The sequence below is a fragment of the Mus caroli genome, unplaced genomic scaffold (assembly GCF_978045245.1).
Source record: "Mus caroli unplaced genomic scaffold, Mus_caroli_1 scaffold_16, whole genome shotgun sequence".
Taxonomy (NCBI): domain Eukaryota; kingdom Metazoa; phylum Chordata; class Mammalia; order Rodentia; family Muridae; genus Mus; species Mus caroli.
The window spans coordinates 44,374,482-44,393,330 of record NW_028227271.1 but is presented as its reverse complement, the minus strand read 5'-3'; the positions used below and the strand labels follow the sequence as shown (position 1 = coordinate 44,393,330).

General features: G+C 42.1%; 1 pseudogene; it reads right to left on the bottom strand.

Annotated features, from left to right (window-relative positions):
• Positions 1-16,471: 16,471 nt before the first annotated feature.
• Positions 16,472-17,142, bottom strand: LOC110310051 (phosphoglycerate mutase 1 pseudogene; annotated as a pseudogene).
• Between the last annotated feature and the right edge of the window lie 1,707 nt (positions 17,143-18,849).

The following is an 18,849-nucleotide window of genomic DNA, read 5'->3' as shown; positions in this document are numbered from 1 at the left end:
AAAGTATTCCACGACAAAACCAAATTCACACATTATCTCTCCACGAATCCAGCCCTTCAAAGGATAATAACAGAAAAAAACCAATACAAGGACAGGAACCACGCCCTAGAAACAACAAGAAGGTAATCCCTCAACAAACCTAAAAGAAGACAGCCACAAGAACAAAATGCCAACTTTAACAACAAAAATAACAGGAAACAACAATTACTTTTCCTTAATATCTCTTAATATCAATGGACTCAACTCCCCGATAAAAAGACATAGACTAACAAACTGGCTACACAAACAAGACCCAACATTTTGCTGCTTACAGGAAACTCATCTCAGAGAAAAGGATAGACACTACCTCAGAATGAAAGGCTGGAAAACAATTTTCCAAGCAAATGGCATGAAGAAACAAGCTGGAGTAGCCATTCTAATATCTGATAAGATTGACTTCCAACCCAAAGTCATCAAAAAAGACAGGGAGGGACACTTCATACTCATCAAAGGTAAAATCCTCCAAGAGGAACTATCAATCCTGAATATCTATGCTCCAAATACAAAGGCAGCCACATTCATTAAAGAAACTTTAGTAAATCTCAAAGCACACATTGCACCTCATACAATAATAGTGGGAGACTTCAACACACCACTTTCACCAATGGACAGATCATGGAAACAGAAACTAAACAGGGACACAGTGAAACTAACAGAAATTATGAATCAAATGGATCTGGCAGATATCTACAGAACATTCTATCCTACAACAAAAGGATATACCTTCTTCTCAGCACCTCATGGTACCTTCTCCAAAATTGACCACATATTTGGTCACAAAACAGGCCTCAACAGATACAAAAATATTGAAATTGTCCCATGCATCCTATCAGATCACCATGGACTAAGGCTGATCTTCAATAACAAAATAAATAATAGAAAGCCAACCTTCACGTGGAAACTGAACAACACTCTTCTCAATGATACCTTGGTCAAGGAAGGAATAAAGAAAGAAATTAAGGACTTTTTAGAGTTCAATGAAAATGAAGCCACAACATACCCAAACTTATGGGACGCAATGAAAGCATTTCTAAGAGGAAAACTCATAGCTCTGAGTGCCTCCAAAAGGAAACTAGAGAGAGCACACTTTAGCAGCTTGACAACACACCTAAAAGCACTAGAACAAAAGGAAGCAAATTCACCCAAGAGGAGTAGAAGGCAGGAAATAATCAAACTCAGGGGTGAAATCAACCAAGTGGAAACAAGAAAAACTATTCAAAGAATCAACCAATCAAGGAGCTGGTTCTTTGAGAAAATCAACAAGATAGATAAACCCTTAGCCAGACTCACTAGAGGGCACAGGGAAAGCATCCTAATTAACAAAATCAGAAATGAAAAAGGAGACATAACAACAGATCCTGAAGACATCCAAAACACCATCAGATCCTTCTACCAAAGGCTATACTCAACAAAACTGGAGAACCTGGATGAAATGGAGAAGTTCCTAGACAGATACCAGGTACCAAAGTTGAATCAAGATCAGGTTAATGATCTAAACAGCCCTATATCCCCCAAAGAAATAGAAGCAGTCATTAATAGTCTCCCAACTAAAAAAAGCCCAGGACCAGATGGGTTTAGTGCAGAGTTCTATCAGACCTTCAAAGAAGATCTAATCCCAGTTCTTCACAAACTATTCCACAAAATAGAAACAGAAGGTACTCTACCCAACTCATTCTATGAAGCCACAATTACTCTGATACCTAAACCACAAAAAGACCCAACAAAGATAGAAAACTTCAGACCAATATCCCTTATGAATATTGATGCAAAAATCCTCAATAAAGTTCTTGCTAACCGAATCCAAGAACACATCAAAACAATCATCCATCCTGACCAAGTAGGTTTCATCCCAGGGATGCAGGGATGGTTCAATATACGGAAATCCATCAACGTAATCCAGTATATAAACAAACTCAAAGACAAAAACCACATGGTCATCTCGTTAGATGCGGAAAAAGCATTTGACAAGATCCAACACCCATTCATGATAAAAGTCTTGGAAAGATCAGGAATTCAAGGCCCATACCTAAACATGATAAAAGCAATCTACAGCAAACCAGTAGCCAACATCAAAGTAAATGGTGAGAAGCTTGAAGCAATCCCTCTAAAATCAGGGACTAGACAAGGCTGTCCACTTTCTCCATACCTATTCAACATTGTACTTGAAGTCCTAGCCAGAGCAATTCGACAACAAAAGGAGATCAAAGGGATACAAATTGGAAAAGATGAAGTCAAAATATCACTTTTTGCAGATGATATGATAGTATATATAAGTGACCCTAAAAATTCCACCAGAGAACTCCTAAGCCTGATAAACAGCTTCGGTGAAGTAGCTGGGTATAAAATTAACTCAAACAAATCAATGGCCTTTCTCTACACAAAGAATAAACAGGCAGAGAAAGAAATTAGGGAAACAACACCCTTCTCAATAGTCACAAATAATATAAAATATCTTGGCGTGACTCTAACTAAGGAAGTGAAAGATCTGTATAATAAAAACTTCAAGTCTCTGAAGAAAGAAATTATAGAAGATCTCAGAAGATGGAAAGATCTCCCATGCTCATGGATTGGCAGGATCAACATTGTAAAAATGGCTATCTTGCCAAAAGCAATCTACAGATTCAATGCAATCCCCATCAAAATTCCAAATCAATTCTTCAACGAATTAGAAAGTGCAATCTGCAAATTCATCTGGAATAACAAAAAACCTAGGATAGCAAAAACTCTTCTCAAGGATAAAAGAACCTCTGGTGGAATCACCATGCCGGACCTAAAGCTCTACTACAGAGCAATTGTGATAAAAACTGCATGGTACTGGTATAGTGACAGACAAATAGACCAATGGAATAGAATTGAAGACCCAGAAATGAACCCACACACCTACGGTCACTTGATCTTCGACAAGGGAGCTAAAAACATCCAGTGGAAGAAAGACAGCATTTTCAACAAATGGTGCTGGCACAACTGGTTGTTAACATGTAGAAGAATGCGAATCGATCCATTCCTATCTCCTTGTACTAAGGTCAAGTCTAAGTGGATCAAGGAACTTCACATAAAACCAGAGACACTGAAACTTATAGAGGAGAAAGTGGGGAAAAGCCTTGAAGATATGGGCACAGGGGAAAAATTCCTGAATAGAACAGTAATGGCTTGTGCTGTAAGATCGAGAATTGACAAGTGGGACCTCATGAAACTACAAAGCTTCTGCAAGGCTAAAGACACCATCAATAAGACAAAAAAACCACCAACAGATTGGGAAAGGATCTTCACCTATCCTAAATCAGATAAGGGACTAATATACAATATATATAAAGAACTCAAGAGGGTGGACTCCAGAAAGTCAAATAACCCCATTAAAAAATGGGGCTCAGAACTGAACAAAGAATTCTCACCTGAGGAATACCGAATGGCAGAGAAACACCTGAAAAAATGTTCAACATCCTTAATCATCAGGGAAATGCAAATCAAAACAACCCTGAGATTCCACCTCACACCAGTCAGAATGGCTAAGATCAAAAATTCAGGTGACAGCAGATGCTGGCGAGGATGTGGAGAAAGAGGAACACTCCTCCATTGTTGGTGGGATTGCAAGCTTGTACAACCACTCTGGAAATCAGTCTGGCGGTTCCTCAGAAAATTGGACATAGTACTACCGGAGGATCCAGCAATACCTCTCCTGGGCATATATCCAGAAGATGTTCCAGCCAGTAAGAAGGACACATGCTCCACTATGTTCATAGCAGCCCTATTTATAATAGCCAGAAGCTGGAAAGAACCCAGATGTCCCTCAACAGAGGAATGGATACAGAAATTATGGTACATTTACACAATGGAGTACTACTCAGCTATTAAAAAGAATGAATTTATGAAATTCCTAGCCAAATGGATGGACCTGGAGGGCATCATCTTGAGTGAAGTAACACAATCACAAAAGAACTCACACAATATGTATTCACTGATAAGTGGATATTAGCCCAAAACTTAGGATACCCAAGATATAAGATACAATTTGATAAACGCATGAAACTCAAGAAGAATGAAGACCAAAGTGTGGACACTGTGCACCTTCTTAGAATTGGGAACAAAACACCCAGGGAAGGAGTTACAGAGACAAAGTTCGTAGCTGTGATGAAAGGATGGACCATTTAGAGACTGCTGTATCCAGGGATCCATCCCATAATCAGCTTCTAAACGCTGACACCATTGCATACACTAGCAAGATTTTACTGAAAGGACCCAAATATAGCTGTCTCTTGTGAGATGATGCCGGGGCCTAGCAAACACAGGAGTGGATGTTCACAGTCAGCTATTGGATGTATCACAGGGCTCCCAATGGAGAAGCTAGAGAAAGTAACCAAGGAGCTAAAGGGATCTGCAACCCTATGTTGGAACAACATGATGTACTAACCAGAACCCCGGAGCTCTTGTCTCTAGAGGCATATGTATGGAAAGATGGCCTAGTCGGCCATCAATGGAAAGAGAGGCCCATTGGACTTGCAAACTTTATATGCCCCAATATAGGGGAATGCCAGGGCCAAAAGAATGGGAATGGGTGGGTAGGGAAGTGGGGGGCGCTATGGGGGACTTTTGGGATAGTATTGGAAATGTAACTGAGGAAAATATGTAATAAAAATATTAAAAATTAAAAAAAAATACATGGTGATATTTCTTTCTGTCTCTGGGGTTTGAGGGAACTCTCTTTGGCTTGGAAACAGGGTGACAAAGCAACATCCATCTTGGACATAGCTTGCCTATGGGAGGTGCCCAATTATCTCAGCTTGCATGGGTCTTCTGGTTGCACATTTGTTTGTAGCTCTTGATTGGCTGTTCAGTATCCTGACTCATTCCTATTTCTCAGTTGGGATTTAACAGAAAGTAACACTGTGGAAGTATTTCTAGTTGAGGGTGGTGATACCTACCTCTAATTCCAGGAAAGTAACTATGCTAGTTAGATGCACTGAAATAGCAGGCATGGACTCTATGAACTAGAACTTGGCCTCTCATTTCCTGTTGCTCTAAGCCTCCTGGAGATACTGGAGGGAATACTTTTGATCAGTTCAAATGTTTCTCATTAAAACACTGCTATATTTTGTGTACCTGTACCCTAATAATAAAAGGTGCATTACTTCAGACAACTTTGGATAAATTGACATTTAGGATTTTTGATAGTAGCTTCTAACAATTACAAGATAATAGTAGCAAGAGGAGAAAAATAGTAAGAGGAGAATGGATCCAGACCTCTTCTGCCTGCCTGCCTGCCTGCCTGCCTGCCTGCCTGCCTGCCTGCCTGTCTGCCTCCCTCCCTCCCTTGCTCCCTTCTCTTTCTTTCTTTCTTTCTTTCTTTCTTTCTTTCTTTCTTTCTTTCTTTCTTTCTTTCTTTCTTTCTTTCTTTCTTTCTTTCTTTCTTTCTTTCTTTCTTTCTTTCTTTCTTTCTTTCTTTCTTTCTTTCTTTCTTTCTTTCTTTCTTTCTTTCTTTCTTTTTTTCTTTCTTTCTTTCTTTCTTCCTTCCTTCCTTCCTTCCTTCCTTCCTTCCTTCCTTCCTTCCTTCCTTCCCTTCTTCCCTTCTTCCTTTCTTCCTTTCTCCCTTTCCCTTCCCTTTCCCTTCCCCTCCCCTCCCCTCCCCTTTGCTCCCCTCCCCTCCCCTCCCCTCCCCTTCCCTCCCCCTCCCCTCCCCCTCCCCTCTCCCTCCCCCTCCCCCTCCCCTCCCCTCCCCTCCTCTTCCCTCTCTTTTCTTTTCTTTTCTTTTCTTTTCTTTTCTTTTCTTTTCTTTTCTTTTCTTTTCTTTTCTTTTCTTTTCTTTAAATGTGACATAAGCTAAAGCCAGTTGGGAAGAAGAAACCTCAGTCTGGACAATGCCTCCCTCTTATTACTCTGCAGGCAAGGCTGTGGGACATTTTCCTGATTCCTCATTGATGTAAGAGGGCACATCTCATTTGTAAGTGGTGCCTTCTCTGGACAGGCAGTCCAGGAGTGTGTGAGAAATGTAACTGGGCCTGAGAGCAAGCCAGCAAGCACTATTCCTCTGTGGCTTTTGCTTCGGTTCTTGTCTCCAGGTTACTACCTGGCATGCCTCATCTGACTTCATTTCATGATGGACTGTACGTTGTCAGCTGAAACAAACCCTTTCCTCCTCAAGATGCTTTTGGTCATGGTGTTTCTCACAGCAATAGAAAGCAGACTGGAAGGCTTATTATCTTGTAATGCTGCCTGGGTCTGTAGCATGTGTCCGTGCCTAGGAGAGTCATTGGTAAGGTGAATGGTATTAATGTGATTGACGCAGACATGTCAAAATGCATTCTTAGGCCTGGGGAGGAGCCACAAACAATGTGTTCTTTCACTCTTGAAACAGGTTCTTCAGGAGCAAAGAAGATATGGGTGATTCCTGGTGATGCTGATGTCATCAGCCAGGCAATAACAGGGGTCATAGCACTAGTATGGAAAAATGAATCTTTCATAGTCAGGGTTTCATTGTTGTGAAGAGGCACCATGACCACAACAACTCTTAGAAAAGAAAGCATTTGGCTGCGGTTTGCTTGCAGTTTCAGAGACTTAGTGCATTATCATCATGGTGTGGAGCATGGTGACATGCAGGCAGACATGTTGCTGGAGAAGTAGCTGAGAGTTCTAGGTCCAGATCTGAAGGCAGCAGGAAGTGCAGAGACTGTGGGCTTTGGAGTGGGCTATGTGAAACCTCAGCATGCATCCCCACGGACACACTTCCTCCAACAAGGCCATACCTTCTAATCCTTTCAAATGGCGCCACTCCCTGGTGGCTAAGAATACAAACCTTTGAGCCTATGGGAGCCATTGTCATTTAAACCACCCACAGAACCTGTGGGTCATTATTAAATTTACAGGAACAGGATTTTGTTTCCTTTCTGACTCTACCATCTAGAAAGGCCAACTTTTAAATCCTCGCGCTGTTGTCTATTGACAGGAAAAGATGGGCTTCCACACTGATCATGGCTTAGTTCACCTGTCTAGAAGTTACTGGCTCTGTGACCACTGGTGATGTTCTGTTCCTCACGGGCTTAGTTTTCTTATCTGTAAGTGGGAATAATAAATGCTGCCCTTTGGAGTTTTCTGAGGACAGGAGAATGTGCTTATGAAGAACCCAGCACATCATGTGTCAAGAACCTTCGGTAGCATTCTTCTTACTTCCAATCTCATGGCAGTATCTTCTTTAGTGTGTAGCACCCTGCTTTTCTTTGTCTTTCCTTCTCCTGTCCATTTTGTTTCTTTACTTTTATTTTAGGTCTTTTGTGGTAAGTTTATTAAATCGTAGCCAAGCTCAGATACTGTTAGTCCCACGATTCTGGGACATGAACGCTTCAGACTCCATCACTCTTTGCCCTTGGTTTCTTTCTGCTTGGAGCTTCCCGGTGGCTTAGAGTTCCTTGTAAGTATTGCTGTGGACAAGGCAGCCCTTTGCTAGCAGCGCCTGAATTTAGTGTAAAAACTCTTAGAGAGACAGCTTTGTCACCGTTCTCCTTGAAGACATCATCTGAGTAGTTGTCTTTCCTGGCTTCCGAGTTCTTAGCTCACAGGCTAGTGACAGCATCCTCTCAGCTATATCCTTTCCTCAGGGGCCCCTCTTCTTGCTAAGATGTAATCATGTCAACCTTTATCCTGGGGTTACTAATTGTAACCTCTTCCCCAGGTGGCCACTTTGAAAAGGAATTCTCACCTTCAATGTCACCTTCAATGTAGTCACCAAGCTAATGACATTGTGATTTTATGACTACTTAACAGTTTTAACTTAAAAAAAAAAACCAGTTAATGTGCTCTCTGTCTCAGAACTGACTCCTGACTTCCACAAGTGTCTCCATGGAGCAGACACTGTTCTGAACACGAAGGAAAACATAATAAGCAGGATGAGAAGTAGCTGCCTAATGGAGCTGGTGTTGCATGAGACTGAACAGAACAAAGCCAAGATATGAAGAAAATACGTTCTGTCAAATGGATAAAGAAGCTATCTCGCAGGGTGATATATATGAGCCATAGCACAGAGTGGTATATGATAGCGCCAGAAAGGTTTCACCTTTGGAGCTTGTGTGTCTCCATTTCACTCCCCTTGTGAAAGAAAATATTTTGTGGCTCAAAGTATTGAACTTTTTGTTTGTTTCATTCATAGCACAGCCTTCTCGTGGATACTGTGGGTTCTGTGAAACAAAGGAGATTATAGGATTAACAGGACTCACATTATGGGATAACCAACTGCTTTTGAATTGGATTGGAGGCCCACACCACAGGAGATGATCCACAGTTGGTACTGTATACCCAGTGAAGGACCCAGGCCCTGGAGAAGAATGCACTGTTGTTGTTTAGCTAAATTGTCACGGCACTAAACTGTGTTCTAAATATTTATGTTCTAGCCATAGACAAATTCTATTCATATCTTAAATCAGTGAAACTTCTCTTTGCCATGAATGGTAGAGAGTGCAGAATTTCAGAGCTTCTCTTGGTGCTTAAAAATTGACAATTGAGTGCTCTGTTCTAAATAGAAGCCTTTATACCATCCTGTCTAAGGCTCAGGAAATATCACAGAAGAGGGAGTGGAAAGAAAATAAGAACCAGAAAGTAGAGAGAAGGCCTGTGAGATATGATCTTCAGGCAGGACATAGCTATTGCAGACATGATCTCACAGCAGCTGCAGTAGCTTACCCTGGGCCGGCACAAGACCGGGCCTGGGAACAGAGAGGCATGGGGTACAGAGGTACTGACAGGACCCTACTCCTCTTTGCTGAATTATTTGTTACTGGTAGATTCTGGTGAAGAGATGGTCATTGACTTCTGTTGTGTACCCGACAGTGAGCCCTCCAGTCTAGAAAATTCCAAACCCATAGTCACAAAGACTGCCCTGGTTAAACTCAGTGGGCCATAAAACAAAACAAAAAGACATGAGTGTGGGAAATGGACTTGCATGGAGAAGGGGGAGATGTCAGTGCTGGGAGAGAGAAAGAAAGTGTGGGGGTGAGAGTAAACAGCACATTTTATACTTGTATGAAATTGTCAATGAGCAAATGAAATCAATAAAGACAAAGAACTAATAAAGCTTTAAGGAGATTGCCATATCCAGAAAATATGGGAAAGTCTTTTAGTTGGGAGGTAATTTATGTGTGTAGTATGTGTGTGCATGATGTGTGTGAGTGATGTGTTATATATGCACTCACATATGTATATATGTGGTGTGTTTGATATGTGTATATTTATATGTGATGTGTTTGTGTGTATGGTATATGTGATATATGTGTTGTGTGTTTTATGAGTGTGTGTGTGATTTGTGTGATGTGTATTTGTATATATGTGTGCATGTAGTATATGTATGTGGTGTGTTTGTGTATGATGTGTGTGTGGTATATAGTTGGTTTGTGTGTGTTATTTGTGTAATGTTATATGTGTGTTTGTGTGTATGTAATATATGTATGTGTGTGATTTGTGTTATGTATGTGTGATTTGTATAATGTGTGTGTGGTGTATGATGTCTGTGTTGTGTATGTGCACATTTGTGATAGGGTGTGTGTTACTTCCTCTGTCTGACTACATCATTCTTGAACTGCACCTTCCTGAGGACAGATCTGAGGCTCATTTTAAACAGATAGATGGTTTTGTTCTTAATAGACCCTGTCTTTTCTCATCTTTTAGAATTCAGAGAAATCCATTGAAATGGACACCAGCACATAGTGCCCATTTGCCTTCCTGAGCACTAAGAAGACCCCTTGATTTGGAGACTCTTACTGCTGAAGATTTCCAGTTAGAAGGCTTGCCCCTAGTAGGAGCTTTTTGACTCTAGATTTCATGGAACAGCTTCTCAAGGGAGAAGTCTCTGGGTAGGGTCTTGGGGAGAGAAGGGCATGGTCATAGGTGACATGCTCTACCAGCTAGAGAGGGACCAGGACAGGCATCTCAGGGACCAGCCTGTTTCTTACTGGTGGCTGTGGTGGTGGCTCCTTATCATACCTTTACTCAAGCTTGGCAGCATCAGGACCTGGATCGTCATTCCCCTCTGTCTTGTGAGCAGTTGTGTACCGGTTAGAGAAGAGACAATTGAGGCTACAGATAGGTTCCTTGGAGAGATGCATGGGGTGCTGCTTCAGACTAGATGCTCACGGTAGAGGTCTCTTTTGTCTCGATTTAGGAAAAGTCACAGGGTTTTCCTCATTGGCTGTCTGATAGCATTCGTAGGCTGCAAGGAACACTTTAGTTACTGCCGAGGCGGAGACACAGATCTGCCTTTCCTTTCCTACTTACTGTGCTTTTGGCACTGATTCCAAGTGAAAGTTTATTTTATTACTGTTGTGAAGGGACCAATTAGTGCCTGCCTATGGTATCCCCACAGCTGGTATGTCTAGATATCAGATAAGTAGGTTGGCAAGCAGCTGTCACAGAATACAAGGATGCTTTGAATCTTTGGTGCCTCAAACTATGTTAGGAGCCTTAGAAAAACTTATCTGATCCAGTCCATATAACCACCTCTGGAGAGAAGTATGTTGTCATTTTTGCCGTTGAAAGAAATACAAGCTCACAGTGACAGTTTGCGCTCCTGTAACAGACTGTCATAGATTGGGTAGTTTGTAAATAGAAATGTATTTCACAAGGTTCTGGAGGCTGAGATTTCCAGTATCAAGGCACAGGCAGAGTTGGTATTGATTGAGGGCCCATGTCCTGGGTAACAAACAATGCCCTCTTGCTGTGTTATCACATGACAGATCTCCGGGGTCTGTTTTTAAGAGACACTGATGCCACTTTGAGTGCTTCATCTGCCTTGAAGACCCAACCAACCCTATCCCCAATCCCACCCCCGTGCCATGACCTGGAGGAGTTGAGATAACCACATGTGTATTGTGAGGGGACAGAAGCACCATATGATTGTCTATTACTCACTAAAGATTATGTTATTAGTAAGGGTTACAAGTGGGACTCCAACCTAGGTATGTTTGGGAAGGATTTACAAGAGCTCTTTCCATGAGGTGGGAATCAAAGGGCATTTCAGACAAAATCACTTCATGCCCATTTCAATTACTCATTATCGAAGGAAGGCTAATCTGAGAGCAAGGTTATCTTTGTTCTGTTCTTAAGAGAAACATGATAAAATCCAATCAGACTTACTAGTCGCTAACTCAATCAGGCTTGGTATTAGCCTGAGGGCTTCAAAGCACCTGATCTTATTTAATTTTCTTGGTATCTTGTAGGACGGTGATTAACATCTCCATTTGTACAGGCAGGGTCACTGAAGTTCATCTTGAATTAATCTGAATTAGCTGAGTGGGTCAGGTATTGCTAAAGTCAGGTCCAAATTGTAAGGGTTAATCTCTTCTGTGAGATCAACAGGCAGGGCTTTGGTTCTTCATTGCTGGGAACAAATTGTTTCAAAACAAAGGGACAAAAATCACATCATTTCATGTGCTCCCATTTTCCTTTTGTGTTATGGATTCTGATGATAAATGCAAAGTGAGTTCTCCAGGAGATGGGAGGGCACAGCTGGAACAGCAACTGTGGGTGGCATCTGAGTGGGTCAACTGGTAGTATCCATGTCAGGCTGGCTCTCAGTTCTTCTTCATATCAGTGCTGCTGAGGTTGGAATATTTCTCTGTACTCTCATGCCTGGTGTCTGGGTTGGAAGGTTGGCATAGGTAGGTCTGTTTAGGCTTTTCTCTTTCCACCTAGTCAGAGAACATGGTTAGCTTCCAGTTCCCCATCAGAAGTTATTTCAGGGTAGAGAGTTCATATATATTTTGTGTGTATGGGTGTTTTGTATGTATGTAGTGTACAGTATGTATGCAATGCCAAGAGAGGGCACTGGATCTTCTTTCTGATACTGGAATTACAGATGGTCGTGAGCTGCCATGTGGGTTCTGGGATTCAAACACGGGTCATATGGAAGACCAACCAGTGCTTAAGCACTGAGCCATATCTCCAGCCCTAGATGGAGAGCCCCAAGAAGCCCCCCAAGAGGCTCTGGGAAAAGCTTCAAGTCTCATTATCAGGCTATGAGAATCCCAGAGCATCTCTAACATTTTCTGTTTGTCAGGAAACTCATCAAAGCTAGAAGAGTATCTCAAAGGGAAGAAAGGAGAATTAAACTTTTCAATGGATGGAACAGCAAAGGAGTCACACCTCTGTTTTCATTGTGATAAAGTTATATAACATTGTTTGTGTCCTTTTGGCCATTCGTAAAGGTTACCATACATGTGTGATATTGTTTGTATCAGGGTCAGCCTCCATATTTCCAGAAGTTTCCCCATTTTCTCCAGGCTGAAACTTTCTATCCTTTAGACAGGGACTCCCACTCCTTCTCGTTCCAGCCCCAGGCAGCTGCCTACACTTTCTGTCTTTATTAATTTGACTGTCTTGTGTATCTCATGGAAGAAGACCCATGTGGCATTTGCCTGTTTGTTGCTGGCTTATTTCACTTAGCTTCATGCTCTCAAGGTTCATCCACATTGGATGATATGTCAGAATTTCTCTTTAAAACCAAGGAATATTGTAGACATCTTTAATCTCCCACTGCTATTCAATTTCAAAGCCTCACTGGCCTGTGAGGAGCGGGAAGCAGAATAGAATTCTGTCATGGCAATATCTTCCTGGGCTTGACTCGTGGACTTGAGCTGAATTAGTCATGGTAATATGGCTCAGACAGACCTAATAAAATAGGACTTGGCATCCTGCTTTATCCCTATTTTGTGATGTAAATGTAACCTTAATTAGATGGGTCTAGACTAGAACTGCTTTTGCCGTTTGTACGGAAATGTGCTGTGTGCATTTGACAAATGATCATTGCTGTGTTTACTTTCAGTTGCAAGCTGGAGGTATGTTATGGGCTTAGTGTTTGTTTCTACTTATGCCAAATTCACATCTTGGAACCTAACTCCTTGAGTCACGGTATTAAGAAGCTGGGACCTTTGGGAAGTGATGAGGCCTTGTGGGTGGGGCTTGCACTGAGTGGATTAGCACCCTAATGAAAGAGTCCCCCCCTCCCAAATCTATCTGTCTCATTCCATTCACTAGATGAGGTTAACCAAAAGGCCCTGTCTAAGAGGGAAGGGTCTCGTTTGATTGCCCTGCCCTTGGGTATTCCAGTTACTAGACCCATTTCAACCAACCATTATTAACTGGCTATAAATTCCTCAGCCCTAGGTTATGCTTTTTTTTTTTTTTTTGGTCAGTGCAAACAGACTAAGACAGGGCAGAGGAGGGAAGAGACAAAGTGAGTAGATTAGGATCCTAGAGTAAATACAGACTCTGAGCTATAAGATGGCAGAACCTGAAGTAAGCTTGGAGATCAGATATTCTTAATGATTCATTTTACTGACAATAGACAATTAACTGATATCTAATAACCTTTTAGTCCTGTGTTCATGTGGTTACATGCACCACATATTCTATTATTTGATTTTAAAAAATATTTATCTATTTATATGTGTACAAATGTTGTGCCTGCATGTATGTAAATGTAGCATATGGCTGCCCCCAGACATCAGAAGAGGGTGCTGAATCCCCTGAAACTAGAGTTGGGAGTAGATGCTAAGGAACTAAAGCCAGGTCCCCAGGCAGAGCAGCAAGTGCTCTTAACTGCTGAGCCATGGCTCCGGCTTCTGCATTATCTGATTTTGAGTTTAGCCATAGCACTTTATGTTAGGATCCTATGTCTTAAGGAAAAAAAAAAGTCACATGCAGATTTAAGGAAATTCTGAGGCGAAAAACTAACTACTGATTTTCTAGGTGAGAACTAGAGTCCAGCTCTCCTAACCTTCAGCATCTCTATTTACTAAGCTGTACAGGTTGTTTATTTACTTCTTAATGTGTGTATGTGTGTGAGAACGCAGGTTCGTGAATGCCATGGTAAGAGGTCAGAGGACAACTTTCAGGAGCTGGCTCTCTCTTGCCACCCTGTGGGATCCAAACTCAGGCTTACCATCTGTGCCATCTCTCTGGCCCTACATTTGGATTTGAATGGCTTGTGGCTTTTGATGTCCTGAGCCGGGTCCCATAAGACACTTGGTTTTGAGCTTCTCTCTGTGTCTTCCCATTATCCCAGGGTTTATAATAGTCAACAAAGCTATATAAGAGAGTGTAAAATATCTATCACTCATTTGCATGATCCTATGTATAACCTCATGCACTTTGTATGCATAAAATCTTTTAGGGTCACCAGGCAAGATAGCTGAGCAGGTAAAGGTGCTTGTTGCCCAATGGTGCATTGAGACATGCTAATCCTTGCAGCCCAGTTTACCCATGGAAGGAGAATACTAACTCCATGAAGTTGTTCTCTGACCTCCTTACACGTACTGTGGCATGTGCGCCTGCCCGCATACATACACACAGTAATAACAAAATGAAAGGAAACCTTTAAAAATTCTCCAAAGAATACTGCAGTCAAAAAATATTCGCATTTTATAGTCACTGATACAAAGATTCATAACTCAAGTGCTCTGAGCACTTTGGATAAAGTAAGAAGAGAAGGATGGGGATGTTAAACGTGCCAGCATCATTAAAAAGGTCAGAGTCAAAACAAGGGCTCACAGTAGAGCTGCTCCGCGCTCATTGCATTCTCATATGCAGTGGTTGCTATTTTATTCACCCTATTTGAATACCAGAACTCTCTGTGATCTTGGCTTCTCCCTTCATACTGTATCACAGCATTCAGGAGCCCGAGAAAAGCTTTTTCTAATAATTGTCATGCCATCAGAGTCAGTAGAGAGAGGTTTCTTTGTAGAGGATGAAACTGGCTGCCCATTTGGGGAAGAGTGATGTGCTGTGTTTAGGGTAGCTGTTTCAATGACAAGGATCTCCTTTTTCCATGTTCATTTTCTTTGGTTGAGAATGGACATAGGTTATGAGTCTAGACACCAGGGACATGCAGAACCTGAGCCAATTAGTGATGTGGTAGCAATTATTTCTGGGCATCTGAAGAGACTTACGGTGTCAGCACCACGAATGACTGTCCCTGCAAGGATGTTTTTATAAGGCAAGAGGAAGAGGTCCTTCAGAAGAAGCCTAGCCATGAAAATAAAGGGTTTGATATCTTGCCATTCTAATGGCTTCATAACAGGTTCTGTAGGTCACCGAAGTCTAGATCTCTTTGCTTGAAGATACAATGACAATTTAATACTTAGGAACTCTGGATTTGACTTTTAGGTGCTCCATGAGACTGGCAGTAGGTTCTTGTACTTCTGTCCACAGGGGTTGTGATTCAATGGTTTACCCATACTCTGTAGGTATTCAAGAAATATTGGGTAGGAGATGGAAAAATTGTGACTTGCTCTAAATTAGGTATTGCAGGTGTCAACACTTGGGATTACAGACTGTTCTTGCTTATAATCCTTATTCTTCCAGGACTCACAGAGTGGGAGATAAGGAGATAAGGAGAAAGAATGGCCAATGCAAACATTCACATTAGCTGTCAAGAGAAGAGAGGGTTAGAAGCCACACTATGATATTAGTATTTGCCTCCATCAAATCAGTATTATCCCTTCTTATTCTACTGGAACTATTGAGAGCCCTCATCTCTCATCCAATTATAATCATCATCATCACCATCATCATCACCATTGCACATCACTCCCTTATTATACTGATCTGGAAAGCAATTTAACAGCTATATCCAAAACAAGTTCTGAACCCACATGGTAGGGTCAAGCACCTGGAACATGGTTCACTCAGTGAGAGATAAATTCTTGCACATGATCAACAGATGCTTCACATCTACCAAACAGGGTAGAGGGATCCTAACACACAGCAAGGAGAACAAGGCGTTTACCTCATGGCTTATGTTCTGGTGACCACATGGGACCAATTTCAACTACCACTTGAAACCACAGAGAGAGTTTTGTGTGCTGATATGTTTTTTTTCTTCTTCTTCAAATTTTTGGTAAAAGTAAATGTAACACACAGGATTGTGAGGATCGATCCCACCCTTCTGGGGCCAGTAGCTCCTTTAGAGTCAGAGGGGAAGTATCTTTTAAATCACCATGCAAGTTACTTTCGGAAATTACCACAGTCCCCTGTTCTCTAACTGCAGAAGAGTGCGGGACAGGTCCAGGGACAACATTGTGTCACAGCTCCTCCTCATTGGTCATGAGGAGCACCGTTCTTCCCTGAGCGCTTCCTAAGCAGACCCTTAGCAAACAAAGGGCGAAGGAAGACTATAATTACCACATCTCAGCTCTACTGGACCAGGGAGTCACTGCTGAATGTGGACCAAAAACCTGCACCCCCAGAGGTGTTATTCTGACTAGATGCTATGAAGGGAGAGGGTGCAGGACATAGAATCCCAAAATAAAAATGAGAGGCACAGCTCCCCATCTCCAGATACTACTTAAGATCCTAAAGAGGTAGTCAGTGTGGTAGGTGCTGGGGAGGGGTGCAGGAGGCACGAGCAGGTAGGCAGGGTGCTCTTCAGAATGGAGTCTGCCTACTCACCTTCACTTCTTCACCTTTCCTGAGCAGCCATAGCTTCCATGGCTTTACGCACAGTCTCTATGTCTCAGGAACTGCATGGGTTTGTTGAGCTTTGACTTTCTGTCCAATTTATAGACAATGGGAAGGCCGGTTGGTAGGTTCAGTTCCATGACGGCCTCTTCAGATGCTTGATAATACCCTGAAGGTGTTGGCATGGACCACATCAGGGCCTTTCCCCTTTGATCTGGGGGGACAATTTCTTCAGTCCAGAAGGGCAATGCTCTGGCAATAGTGTCCTTCAGGCTCTCACAGGAGGGTAGCTGGTCCTCAGTAAGGTCTGTGTTCCTTACTGATGTCTTCATAGAGGGGATGACTGGCTCTATTGGAGAGGTTGGAGGCATTGTTAGATTGTCTCCAGATCTTCATCAGCTCCTCACCATGCTTGGCAGTAGTTCCTGCTCTATCGAGACCAGTCAGATCCCATTGTGTCACTCACTGAGGCACCAGCTCTCTCCTGGCCATTAGCAGCCACATCTGGACTACCCAGACTGATCTAGATTGCTCTCTTCTGCACGGAAGTGAAGCAGATGTCAAATTCATAGTCAGCATCTCACAATGTCTGCCTGCTGTACTTCACCTCCAAGCTGTTCTCTGGGTTCCATGTGCTCTGTGCTGGATCAGTGACAGCTTGTAGGTGGTCATGGTTGTGGCAGGGGATGCTGCAGTGACTCTCATCCCTTTTATTGTTATTATTGTTATTATTATTATTATAATACAGTACTATCCAGGGATGGAACCCAATGCCTCAGCCATGTTAGGCAACCATTCTATCACTGATCTACATCCCGGACTCATTTATTACACAATAAAATGTTTATAGTCATATTTTGAGCTGGACTTAAAATTCACATCTTGTGAAGGTCAAGATTCCACTAGAACATGATTAAGTGACTAAGTAAGTTAATGGAATGGGCGACTCTGCCCAGATTATTCAGCCTCACTGAAGAAAGCATGAAGAGGAAATGGCGTGGCTTCCTTCCTCATGCTGAGACTGTGACTGATGGCCTGCTTTTAGTTTCTTTCTTTTTTTTTTTTCCTGACATGAAGAAAGTTCATACCCAAAAGGACAATATGGGAGAGAAAATGGTTTTTCTGCGAAGCTGTGATGTTTCAATTTATGGGCCAACTTGGCCGGACAATGGGTGCCCAGAAAACTGCTTAAAATTTCTTCTCTATATGTCTGTGATTAGACATTACTGACACTAGTGTGCATTACTGAATGTGATTAGAACAGAAGTTAGTAGACAGGGAAAAAAAACAGATCACTCTCCAACCCAACACCAATAAGTAGACCTGCTCCATGCCCTTGAAGTTCTAAATAGAATATAAGGCATAGGAAGGAGAGAACCACTCTTTCTGCTTCACTGCTTTTGACACAATCCTCTGTATAAGAAACAGCACCTGGGCTGTTGGCTTGCTGCTCTGAGACCTCCCGGCTCTAAGTGGAATTGTGTCCCCTAGTACCTCTCCATCGTATAGGCAGCAGATCATAAGACTGACCTCTCACAATCTGCATTACAAGAAACTGTTCTTCATTAAGGATTTGACTTTCTGGATAATCTTGGTTTATGTAGAACCTTATATATGTAAGAGATGGTTGATACTGATTATCAACTTGACAGGATCTGGAATTACACACAAGACAAGTCTTTGGGTGTGTTTGGGGGAGATTTTCTTGATTTGATTAATTAAGGTAGGAAGAATCACCCCAATTGTGGGCAGCTCCATACCAAATGCTGATGTCCTTGATTGAATGAAAAAAGGCAACTGTTCTACCAGACTTTATTGGTCTTTGGTCTTTGCATCTTGACTGCAGAGATAAAGTGACCTCCTATTACAGCAGGCCATGGAGATGAGCTGGCTATTTTCCCATTAACAAACAAACAAACAAACAAACAAACAACCAACCAACCTTTCTTTCCTTGTGTTGCTTTTTGTCAAGCATCAAGCACCATGGGGATTAACTAAATGCATGTATGGGGAGAGGCAGTAAACCAGAACTATAGTGAATGATCTTTTGTTAGTGCCAGAACTGGTTCTAATCCTAACCTTGTTGATGACCAGATGTGTGAGGCTGGGCAAGGCACTGGACTCTCCTGAGTACCCTAGCTGCTTTTTTCTGCTAAATGAGCATCAGCTTCACAGGAGAGGTTTCTGTTTGCCACCCAATATCTACATGGCCTTTTATGCTTTCTAATCAGTCTCCTGTCCTTACCAAAGCCAATCACAGCAATAGTTTTGGAATGGAATACTTTCCTGGTAAAGGAGACAAAGGCACAGTTTTGTTTGCCAGTGCATCTGGATCTGAGGTTTGGAGCTATTGTGATCATGCTGTGACCTTGAGGAGTC